A 12,277-nucleotide genomic window follows, 5' to 3' on the forward strand; every position below is an offset into this window, starting at 1 on the left:
GACTGAAGTCTGCAGCGCTGTTGTTGACTTTGGGTCTGACTTACCCACCACCTATTTACATAGAACCATCTCACCCTATCAGGAGCCACGTGGGTATTGAATGAGGTTTCTTGTGAACATGAATTTATAATTTCATTTTTCATACAATATATTTTTATTGAGTTCTACATTTTTCTCTGCTCCCCTCCCTCCCTGCTTCTACCCTCCCTTGCAACCCTCTCCCAAGGTCCCCATGTTCCCAATTCATTCAGGAGATCTTGTCTTTTTCTGCTACCCATGTATATTAGATCCATGTGTGTCTCTCTTAGGATCCTCATTGCTGTCTAGGTTCTCAGAAATTGTGATTTGTGGGCTGGTTTTCTTTGCTTCATGTTTAAAAACCACTTATGAGTGAGTATGTGTGATAATTAATTTTGATCAAGTTTTTCCCCTCCCCCAGCTCTTGCCAGATCCTGCCTTCTCCATACACATCCAACTCTATATCGTTATTCTCTCTTAAAAAAACAAAAAAACAGAACAACGGGTAAGTTTTGTGATAGCCAATTACTTCTGAGCCTGAAGCCTGCACTGGAGTGTGACTGATACTCCCAGTACCCTGTGACCATGTTTATAAAGTATTATTGAGTTACATTCCATGTTAAAGAATGAGGTGATAACACAAGTGAATCTCTGAATCTTTGGTCATCCTCTCAGGTATCTCCTAAGGAGCACGGGAATTGGGTCAGGTTCCTATCAGAATTATTTTTCTATGGACCAAATAGAGAAAAGAAGTAGCTTCAGTAGTACTTATATGGAAAGGAGAAAACAAAAAGGATACAAGGGGTTTTGCTGGCTACTGTTTATCTGCTATGCTCCTGGCCAGGCGGTTCTTGGGACTTCATTGTCAACCTGACTTTATGTTATAAAAATTGAAGTATTTAGAAAGCCTATCCTATTCTTACTTAATAGCCTTAGTCACTTTCTATTCATTTCAGCCATGAGAAACAAATATTGATGGGAATGTTTCTTTAGAGTATTTAACATTCTAGTACATAAAATAAAATTCAGAGTCTGGTATGGGAAGTCCTTCTGTATATGTATTACTTTGGTTAATGAATAAAGAAGCTGCTTGGGTCTAGGGAAGGGGAGAATAGAGCTAGGTGAAGAAATTAAACTGAGGCCTGGTGAGATGGCTCAGTGGTTAAAAGCACTGACTGCTCCTCCAGAGGACCCGGGTTCAATTCCCAGCACCCACGTGGCAGCTCGCAGCTGTCTGTAACTCCAGTTCCAGAGAATCTGACATCGTTCTACCAATGCACATGAAATAAAGTTTAAAAAAATGACATATTGAATTTAAAAAAAAAAAAAGGTGACAGTCCCCAAGCAGAAGTTTAAAAAAAAATTAAACTGAATACTAGGAGGAAGACAGAAGAATCACGGAGTCGGAGAGGTGCCATGTAGCTGCCAAAGGAGAAAGATGCCAGCCGGCAGTCAGATCCTTACCAGTAAGTCACAACCTTGTACTGATACACAGAATAATAGAAATGGGTTATTTTATGATATAAGAGCTAGTTAATAAGAAGTCTGAGCTAATAGGCCCAAACAGTATTGTAATTAATATAGTTTCTGTGTGATTATTCAGTTCTGATCAGTCAGGAAAAGAATGAGCAGTCTTGGCCTACAAAATTAAAATGTTATTAAAATGAATATTTAGAAATTGCATTCAGCAAACCCATTCAGCATTGTAAGAAAGAAACAAAATTCCATGAAAGAGAACTTTCCATCAGTATGAAAAATTAACCTAAGAAAATCGGGAATAAAATTTGAAAACATGGACAAGTAGACCATAGCCACATTGTCCACAATAGCAAAGACTGCCAGAAAGCTACACATCAATACTGTAGAATCCACCAAACTTTCCTAACTACATATCATTCTCACGCCATAAAGCTTACAGTGTTGGGCTGGGAGACACCTCAGTCTGCAATGTGCTTGTTCTTCAAGCACAGAGACCAGAGTTTGATTCCCCAGAACCTACATAAAAGTCCAGGCATAGTGATGCACAATTGCCACCTCAGCACTGCATAGAAGGAGCCATGGATCTCCAGGGTTCACAGCCGTTTATCAGTCCCGACTAATTGCTGTTGTCTGACAGTTTTCCTCAGGAGACAAGAACAAGCATCATGCCACCACAGATGGGGAATAATGACAAACCAAGGTACAGATAACACTGAAGCCCGGTTGATGAACTACTGGGTTTATTTTGGCGGTAATTACAGCAATGTGGGTTAAGGGTTACCTACATGAGAAAAATTACTCGAAGATAGCTGTATCACTAAAACCCACTCCTGCATCTGTGATACTCGTGAAAGCTAGAACTCTGGAGCACAACAAGCAAACCCTAGGTAGCCGAACTGGTTGGACAGCGTCATTCCCTAAAAGCTCAGCTGGTCTGAAAGTTGTCAGGACAGCTCACCTGGTCTCAATCTCTTTGGGTGGGTTGGTTGGCCTGAGAGTGTCTCTGAGCTGTCCTTACATACCTGCATATGCTTGAGGAACAAAGGACCTAAGGTATGTGATCAGTTTTAGGGAATTAGTAGAGTTTTTGAATTGTTTACTTTCTGAGCTTAATGTGTTTCCCTTACATCCTACATCTTAAAGAACTTCCTACAAAGTCGAAAATTTATCTTAAAGAAAATCACTACACACTTGCTAAGCTCAGTGAGAAACCCTTTCTACAAACATAGACGGGCAGCTCCTGAGGCATGACATCCAAAGGTAATCCTGACTCCAGGCGCATTAATATATTTGCACATACAAGCAAACAGAGCAAGATTCACAGTGATAATCATGTTATCTAGATATACTACCCAAATAAAAGCACTCACACACAGCAAGGAATTCATAATAATCATGTTGTTTACACAGACTACCCAAATCTCAAAGAACTGCAAAAATTCAAAGGGAATATAAATTATTTTATGAATTATTTCATTTTTACAAGTAACTCTATGTGGGTGAATTTAAAAAACCGGATGGACATAAAACAATATGGCAATTATTGTTTCTGTGTGATAGACTAAACACTATCTTTTTATTTATAGCAAGTATGTGTTATATATATAATTTAGATAAACTGAAGCTAAATTTTGAAGAAAAATAAAAAAATACGTTTTTTTCTGGTCATATAAATGCATAATATTAATATATGACCAGAAGGAAGAAATCTGCATCATGAGGAAAGGGCCTCAAACACTGGGTGATCAATAGGCGACAGAGTCAACATTGGACCTGAGACCCTGGGCCTTGTTTCTCGGTGACAGGAAATAGCAGTTAAGGACTTGCTTTTTCTTAGTAACTTTGAAAGTAAGTGTGACAGTATCTCAGCAGAAGAGACCCAGGCCTGGTGGCTCCATTTCCATTACTGAAGATACTACAGAAATGCCTTTGTGTTATCTTCTTGGGGTGGGGTGGGGATGATGGAAATGCCTTGCAGGGTATTCTAAGGCAGTTCCACCTGCTCTCTGATCATTTAACAATTCATCATTCACCCTGTGCGGAACTTCCATTTGCCCCTCTGTCCCCCTGTCCTTTCCCTGACCCTGCTGTGTGCTGCAGTCTCCAATAGGAATCTAAGCAAGGGCCTCCCCATCGCTCCTGTGCTCTGTCTGCCCGACAGAGGACTGGCGGGCACAGGAGGAAGGCGGAGGGAGAGAGGGAGCATTTATTCCTCAGACATCCTTTTCCACCCGAGAAACAACTCATGGTCCCAGGCGTTTTCACACCTCTTCTTCAAACCTAGGGGTGGAGACACATCCCACCTCTGTGCCACACTGCCTGCTTGGGAGCCCTGACTCTCTCTCTGCCCGCACCTTAGAAAATGGCCCTTTTATTCATCTCTCCTCAGATTACGCAGTGGAGCACGCCATCTGTTTCCTGCTAATACAAAAGCTTATCTGTAGAACCGATTAAGAGGTCTACACCCTGTATTTTTTGTTGTTGTTATTTGTTTGTTTGTTTGAAAAAAAATAAGAAAGAAGAGAAGAAAAAAGACACTCATTAAATATTGTTTCATCAGCTCCATGATGGCTCAGGAGACTCAGGGGATGTGGTTCGGAATGGTCTGCACCGACCAGACTCTGCCCTGACTACACCTCTTTGCTCATTTCTTTCCTCTTCATTTCCAAAGCCACTATCTGCTTTTTTCTAATTTTTTTTTTTTAGATTTGCTTCCATTCGCTAGAGCCCCTTTGCCTAAGCACTGAAAAAGCAAAACCAGTGCCTAAAATATACATCTCCCATTACTAGCAGCAACTAATTAATGGCAGAGAGTGTCAGTCGATAAATATTTCAGGTCCCTAGTCTTTGGTAGGGACAAATATGAGGTGTGCCATACAACACTCCTACAACGCCCGCTGCTGGGCGGGATGTTTCCCGCGACGGAACCGGCACACTCAGTTTCTCCCGTGCCCTTTCCTTTCTCTTCTCTCTTTCACGTCTCCAGTGACCTCTGTGTTTTTCCTTGTTATGTTCTCACACAGCTCTTCTAATCAATTTCCCATCTCAGGGCACCCAGAATTTAAATCAGCAACCACATGACACGCATTACAAAATAAAATTTAACATGCAATGGTGTAAAAATATTTTTATTTGTTATAAGCAAATACCCATGTTTGAAATCAGTGTTCTGTGATCAACTGGGAGTTCATGCCATTTGTTTTTAGCCCATAAGAATTTTCTGAAGAACAATGCCCTAGGAAGAATTCATTTCTTTTCATGGGCACCTTTTAAATTCTGCGGTAAGAGGTTATGAATGTGCGGCTAGGATGAAGTCTCTTTACCTATTAGGTGTGACTTGACGCTGTTAAAAACAGTCAGTGGGGCATTCCTTGCCAGGTCTCTCAGAAATACAGGGCTGTAAGGAAGGACCAGTGCTCGACAAGCTAGGGTCCTTGCTTGTAGCTGTTTTCCCAAGCGGCATGAGGGAGGGGGAGACTCAGACCTGATTCATCTCTCACGTCTCCTCTAGAGAACAGGGATCTCTGTAAAGCCAGAGCAGTGGATGGGAAGGAGACCAGAAGACACGGTTCATTACCTCCCTATTTCAGCCTTTTACTTTGATGAGTGAGGTGACCAAGGTGGAAGAGTTTGGATGGCTCTCCCAGACCATTCTGCTGATGCCTGGAAGGTCAGGGCTCAGCCCCAGGTGTCGAGTTCTAAAAAAGTGAATTCCTTTTGAAAATGCTACTTATTCTCCTTCCGAATTATTTAAAATCCCTGCATAATTCTATGATATACATGTTTACTCTTTTGATTTTTCTCAGATAATTGTTGCAATTGTATCAGAAAGCAAAAAGGTTTTAACATAATTACCAACATGGGTTGATGTTAATTATTTACAAAAATCATTAGAAAGTTTATATCCATTGTAAGTCTGACTTTAAAGATAGAAGTGGAATATAGATCGTTTTCTTTTTCCTCCAAACCTCCAGCAAGGGACCTAGTGTCATATAAACCATCAGTTTTGAGGATGCTTACCATTTAAAAAAATCATGTTTTAAAACAAAAATGTAAGGCATTTATTCAGATCAACAAAGCAGTATGAAATAGTAAAACATTAAATGCCTTCCATGGTCTATTTTGTTTATTTATTGAGAGGAAAGATATCTTTTGCTGGTTTAAATTCTAAGTTATATCTCAGTTTAAAATAAATTAAGTGAAAGAGTAATTGCATTCTTTTGACATCCTCAGAATATAGCACAGATGTAAACAACGATTTCAGGAAGGTAGTTGAATAAATATCGAAGTTATTTCCTGGGGTGTGTAGTGGTGTGGTGGTTATATTTTTCAAAGCCTTATTAATAAGCAAGCAGCAGGTCTATAGATGAATTCTCCCTCTGAGTTGGCATCTATCATAAAGAATAATGTGTGAGGCTTGTTTGTGACCTAGCTAATTGTGACATATTGGTAAATACTAGTTTAAGATGTTTAGACATGTCTAAGTGCTTAAAAGTTAGAATATAATGCATATGAAAACAGTTTTAATAATAAAATTCAAATGGATTTTATGAATGTGTTTAAAAGATATTACATCATTGCATGTCTTGATTGGTTTGAATAGCAATTAATTTGTAAAGCTTCTTTTCCAACAGAACTAGGCCACTATTAATAGATTTTTAATCACTTATAAATTAAAATGCAGAAATGTTATACTGTCCTATGATAAGCCTACACATTCTATTTCTGTAATATTTGTTTCTACCTACATAAGAAGTAACATTATTTGTTAGAGAGTGGGGGAAATTAAAATATGGGTAAAATGTTAGCACATAGAAAGCAATCACTCATAACTAGAGGCAGTCTTTAGAAATTTCATATTTTTTTTACCTTTGCTATACAGATAAAACCGATTTGAAATGAATCCTGAGTGTCTCTGTATTTTTTTCTTTAGGCATTAGAAATTGTATTTAGCTCACCTTCCTCTGTTAACATTATAAAAACATTATAAACCAAATTAATCTCTTTGTGACCCAGGCTTGTGATAGTAACCATAAATTACAAAATATCAGCAGACGTTTGCCTATTTGTTTTTCTGGCCCCTTTCAATCTCTAGCTGTCACTTGTCCTTTCTTGATTATCTCTTAATCTAATCTAACATCTGTGAAAGAGGGACCAAAACTACCAATCTCAGTATTCTGAGGCTAAAGAGATGGCCCAACAGTAAATAATCAAGGCTCTGAAGACTCTCAAACTCCAGTAGTTCCTGGCCTTTGGTGCAGCTCCTTCTGAGTTTCGGGCTGAGAAACCAGCAGATCTGTAAACCAAGTGAGGGTCTGGATTGTAAACGTGGACTTGTGACCACCACTAGCAACATCCAGCCTCAGGACTTCCACTACTTCTGAGCTCATGTCGCCTGTGGATGACTCCCATGTACCTCTTTACTTGGGACTCACAGTTCCCCTAGCCATACCTGAACAGTATGGGGGATACAACAGAGGCCAAAGACAGAGTGACTAGCCCCACTGGAGTAAACACTGGCAAAGCAGCTACAAAGCAGGTGACATTTGCTCTTGGGAAAGAGAGGTAGGACCTGGAATAAGAATGGTGGTTGGAAGATCCTGGCTCTCAGCAGCAGTGATGATCAGGCTTGTAAGGACCATCACTGGACATGACCAGGTACTGGGCCTTTTCCATAGTTAAACTGACCAGCTTCATATTCAACTTGCCAGGTGGACTTTGGCCCCTGCATTATCCAGCTTTTGAGGCAGGAAGAGAACTCCAACAAGTATTTATCTTCATGGATCCGCAACTTTATCTGTGCCATCACTTGATTTGTGAAGGAGTTGTTCATCACGAGGCCGAGTGGCCCAGGGCTCAACCCAGGTTGACCAGTTGGCCTCAGCCCACAGGGTGACGTTGTGCCCATTCTTTGGTCAATAGCTGTTTCCCTGGGGCTTGATGTTCACCTTCTCCACAACGTTCTCATTGAGCTACTTCACATCTATCTCCACTTTGAAGTGTCCAATGTTACACACAATGGCATCATTCTTCATCGGTTTCAAGTGCCAGCCAAGGATGATATCAACACAGCCTGTGGTGGTGACAAAGTTGCTGCCATCCTTACTGGTCCTGTCACCTAATAGCCCTTCATGGAAGCTTTCAGTCGAGCTAATCTTGGTGATGATGACTTGGACCCTGAAACCCTTCATAGCCTGGGCATAACCCTTGCCCATATCACCAAAAACCTACTACCACTGCCATTTTGCCCAAAACCATCATATCTGAGGCCAGTTTGATACCATCTATTAGGAACTCTCAGCAGCCATAGAGGTTGTCAAACTTGCTGTTGGTGACAGAATAGTTGGTGGTGATAGCAGGCTTCTTCTGTATTCCCTTGGTCGTCATGTTGAGATATTGTGAACCACAGTTGTAGATGTCTCAGATGCCTGACAGAAGCTATGAGTATTTGTTGTGAATGAGGTCATTAGGGTCACCAGAATCATGTTGAGTCCATCTTTGAAGTGAAATGCCTGTTCAGTGCACCACAGATACATTGGTATACAGAAACAATTAGTCAAATTCTAACACAGTTCGCTATGTGCATATTTACCATTATCATTCACCATTCACAACTGATGCTTAGAAAGGTCTGCTGAACTAAGTTTCCATCCGAACTAAAATTGAACAGCAACTATAATCAAATAGTCAAAATCTTCTCATAGTTAATGAGCATGTAGGACCTAAGACAGTAACTAAGTCAGCAGTTCAACTGCAAAGCCTGTAGTTAAAAAATAAGAAATGTAGTGTTATCAGAGGGGTTCTGTGACCCCCATGTCCCTCCCACCATCAGCATCCCACTGCCTAATGCCCAGTTGATAATACTTGGACAAACTTACTTTCTGTAAGCAGCAGGACAACTAGACAAGTATTAAATTGGAGTCAACCACTTAGAACTGATGGGGAATTACCATAACACATACCTGCTGACCCTTTAATGATATCATTTTTATATTTTTTAGATTACATGCCTAGTTGCAGAAATAGTGGGAATGTGTCACATAAAGAAGAAACCTGCCACCAGAATAGAGCTGGAGAGCTCTGAGAAAAGGGGGAGGGGAACACACTGCCTACTTAATTCATTTCAGAGGCTAGTATACCTCTGTCATGTCATACTACCATCAATAGCATTTTAAAACAAGAATTTTCAACTTCAAGGTGTATGTGGTAATGTGTTTAGCTTTTGAAGTCACTGACAAAAAAGATCTGATAATGTTCCGTGTTATGACACTTCCATTATCCCACAAAATGAGGACTCTCTTCCTTTAAAAAAAAATGTGGTTTGGGGCTTCAAAGAGAACAGTTCTCGCCAACTACCACTGAAGGGTTCGTTTTCACTGTGTGCAGAGTACAAACTGCAGTCCGGAAGTGAGACTGACTCAGTCGGTGACACAATTAGAGAGTTTGACATGGGGTTAGCAGGGCGGACACTACTGCTATGCAACCTTGACCTGTTACATTCAAAGGTACAAGAAAAATACAAAATCCTCTGTTGTACAGTGAGATGGAAGTGGTGCTGGCTTCAGCACATACCTTCTTGACTGACTTTAGAAAGTTCCTACAACAGCCGTGTTACTTGGAATTCCGGGGTCTGGGTCAATACACTCAGGAAGTGTGCAAGGTGTAAAGTGAATCCTGGAGGACACACAGTAATTGACGTTCTATGAATAGCTGGTGGCGGACCTAGGAACAGCAGCCTTTCTTCCTCTCGGAGATCAGACTAGACAAAGTCAAGCGTTAGAATGATCAACACGCTGACAATCTGACTGATAAAGGCTAGCGTGGAGGATCCATGGCGCATGTGCTAACAGAAGGCTGGTGACTGATGTTGACTTTCACACTCCTGAGATGTGGGCAGGAGGCAAGTCAGCTCCCACCATTCATCATGAGAGCAGACCAGACGGCATCTTCTTTAGTCACACACAACACCAAAATAAGAAAAAGCAGGCACTTCAATTTGTTTTCTCTTCAGTGATGAATTAAACACCCAGTGTTCTTTACAGAGAAAGCACAGAGGGGTGTTATTCTAGCAGCCCCTTTTGTGGGGAGGCAAAAGGAACAAAAGGTGCATTGCTGTAGCAGGATGATAGGGTAAGAATGCCAGTCCGACAGAACAGAGAGACTTCTTCTCCTCTTGGGTCTTCAGCTAGGAGCTAAACACTTCTCCGTATTGTTGTGAACGTTAATTCCATGATAGACATTTATTCTCAGACCATTTTAATGTTTTCCCTTTTAAGTGACCTTAAGCTGGTCATCTGATGGATAACTGACATACCATTTCCTTGTTCCTGGCTGTCTTCAGTTGGCTGGACTGTCATCGAAACAGCTTCAAAACTAGCTATGAAGACCATTGAAGTCATTGTCACTATGGAAGCCATTTCTGTTACAGGAGGCCAAGTTGGCTCAGTCAAGGCTGTTCCATGCAGTTTGCAACCAGTTCATGGGAGAGAATACTTGCCTTGAAAACCTTCAGTGACCTCTTGATGACCCTCCCCTTTTTGTAGCAATTGGTTCCCACTTAAACCCAGAGGAGCACTTTCTTGGTAGCTTAATAAAAGTTCATGATTGGGCGATCAAGACACCGCAGTCATGTAAGGCTATGACAGTAGAAATGGGAACTGAACACATATGTGCCCTGTCCCCTTTATTCTCTCTGTACAAGCAGCCGGAGAGTCTTTTTGATCTTTTTAGCCTCCTGGTCTTCTTTCTTTTATAGTAGCCCTGACATTGCAATATTAGGTGCCAATAAAAGCTTCTCCAAAACGGTTTTTCCTTGCCAACTTTGATCTTTCCTGTGAGGAGAGTTGGCTGAGCTGTTTGCATGAAGAACAAGGGAACAAGGCTGGAGAGATGGCTTAGCAGGAAAGAGTACTGCTGATGGCTAGACTTTGTTGACTCCCCGTGGGCAGCCTTACCTACTCCAAGGAGTGGATGGGTGTAGGATAGGGGTTGTGAGGGGGGAAAGGTGGAGGAAAGAGGAGGAGGGGAGAGAGTGGGGCATGGATTTGGCATGTGAAATGAGAAAAGATAGGGTTTTTTTTTTTTTTTTGTAAAATAAGTTAGAACAAAGAATACTTCCTGTGTTGTCATGGGAAATGTGCAGATTTCCTGTAACTCTAGCTCCAAGGGGTGCAACCCCTCCTTCCACTGTCCCTTTACAGCTCTCTCTCTCTCTCTCTCTCTCTCTCTCTCTCTCTCACACACACACACACACACACACACACACACACACACACACAAATAAACTAAATACGAAAATCATTTTAGGAAGAAAGAAAGATGACCAACAGAGGACTCTGTGCATCTTTTGGCCAAAGACCCATCCAGTAACAAGATGCCGGACTAGCAGGTCCAGAGAGCAGCAAAAAGCAAACTTTGAAGAAAACTTGGAGTGTGAAGATGACCAGTAACAGGAACTGAAGATAAAAACTGCAAGCTCTGGTCTCTGGGAAAGTTTCTAAGAACCACCAAGGTTTAAGAATTGAGGGTTTCAAATCTGAAGCCTAAAAGCTACAGAATAGCTGCTGGGTGCTTCATCAATGGTACTCAAAGTCCAAAGCCATAAGCTCTGACCCTAGTACCTGGAGCTGTAGATCATTGACCTCAAATGCTTGAAGCAGTAAGCCACTGGTTCTCAGAGCCTGGAGCTGGAGGCCTCTGCTTTGAAAGCCTCGCCCACAAGTCTCCCAGAGCCATTAACACCAAGAAACTACTCTTTTCTTGTACAAAAATTCTAAACAAATAAAACAAAAAGACCCTGTGTCAGTTGCACATGATCGGCACGTGGACATCTACACCTATGGGGACATCAAAGTCAATAGCAACTAAAAATTCTTTAAAAAAATACTTCAATGTGGTAGTCTGAGCCCTGACAATGATGGAGATATAGAATAATTCTATCACCTCCAACTTCCCTCAGTACCTCGGAAGTCTACTCCTGCTTCCCTGGCACCTAGCAGCTATCAATCTGATGGATGTGATTGTGGGCCCAACTTTTCCAGAAGATTCTGTGAATGCAATCATACTTTGAATCTGGCTTCTTTTACTCAGCCTAGGACACATTTGAGATCAGGTCCAAAATCATGCTTCTTACCATTTGTATGAATCGGCTGTTTCTAACAATACATGGTATTATGCAATACAGGCAAACATATACATTCTCAACTAAGAAGAAAAATAAAGATTTGAAGTCTATTGTCTTAAAACATCTCTTTTCTTGGAAATTCCAATGAACTTAAGAAGCAAAATGTTCAGAACTTCTGCTTTGGGAAATAGAAAAATAATTTTTCAATAGTCAGTTGGTGTAGGAGGTCCTTCTGTTTATGTGTTGCTTTCATTGGTTGAATAAAGAAACTGCCTTGACCTTTTGATAGGGCAGAACTTAGGTAGGCATGGAGAAGACAGAACTGAATGTGGGAAGAAGGACAGACAGAGAGACGCCATGGAGCCGCCAGGTCAAACACACTGAATCTTTCCTGGTAAGCCACAACCTCGTGCTGATATACTAATTAATAGAAATGGGTTAAATTAAGATGTAAGAATCAGCCAATAAGAAAGTAGAGCTAATGGGCAGGCAGTGTTTTTTTATTCAGCCAATGAAAGCAACGCATAAACAAAAGGACCTCCTACACCAGTCAAACATCTTCAGTCAATGACTGCTGAATCTGAGCCAGAACTTTCTACTATTGAGATAATGATTAGCACAAACTAGAAATTAACTATAATATTTGACATATTTGAT

At 41.0% G+C, this 12,277-nt stretch overlaps 1 pseudogene; it reads right to left on the minus strand.

The window, feature by feature from the left end:
- Positions 1-7,104: 7,104 nt before the first annotated feature.
- Positions 7,105-8,033, minus strand: LOC142836089 (adenosylhomocysteinase pseudogene; annotated as a pseudogene).
- Positions 8,034-12,277: the final 4,244 nt, after the last annotated feature.

Source organism: Microtus pennsylvanicus, chromosome 15 (genome assembly GCF_037038515.1).
Source record: "Microtus pennsylvanicus isolate mMicPen1 chromosome 15, mMicPen1.hap1, whole genome shotgun sequence".
Lineage (NCBI taxonomy): Eukaryota > Metazoa > Chordata > Mammalia > Rodentia > Cricetidae > Microtus > Microtus pennsylvanicus.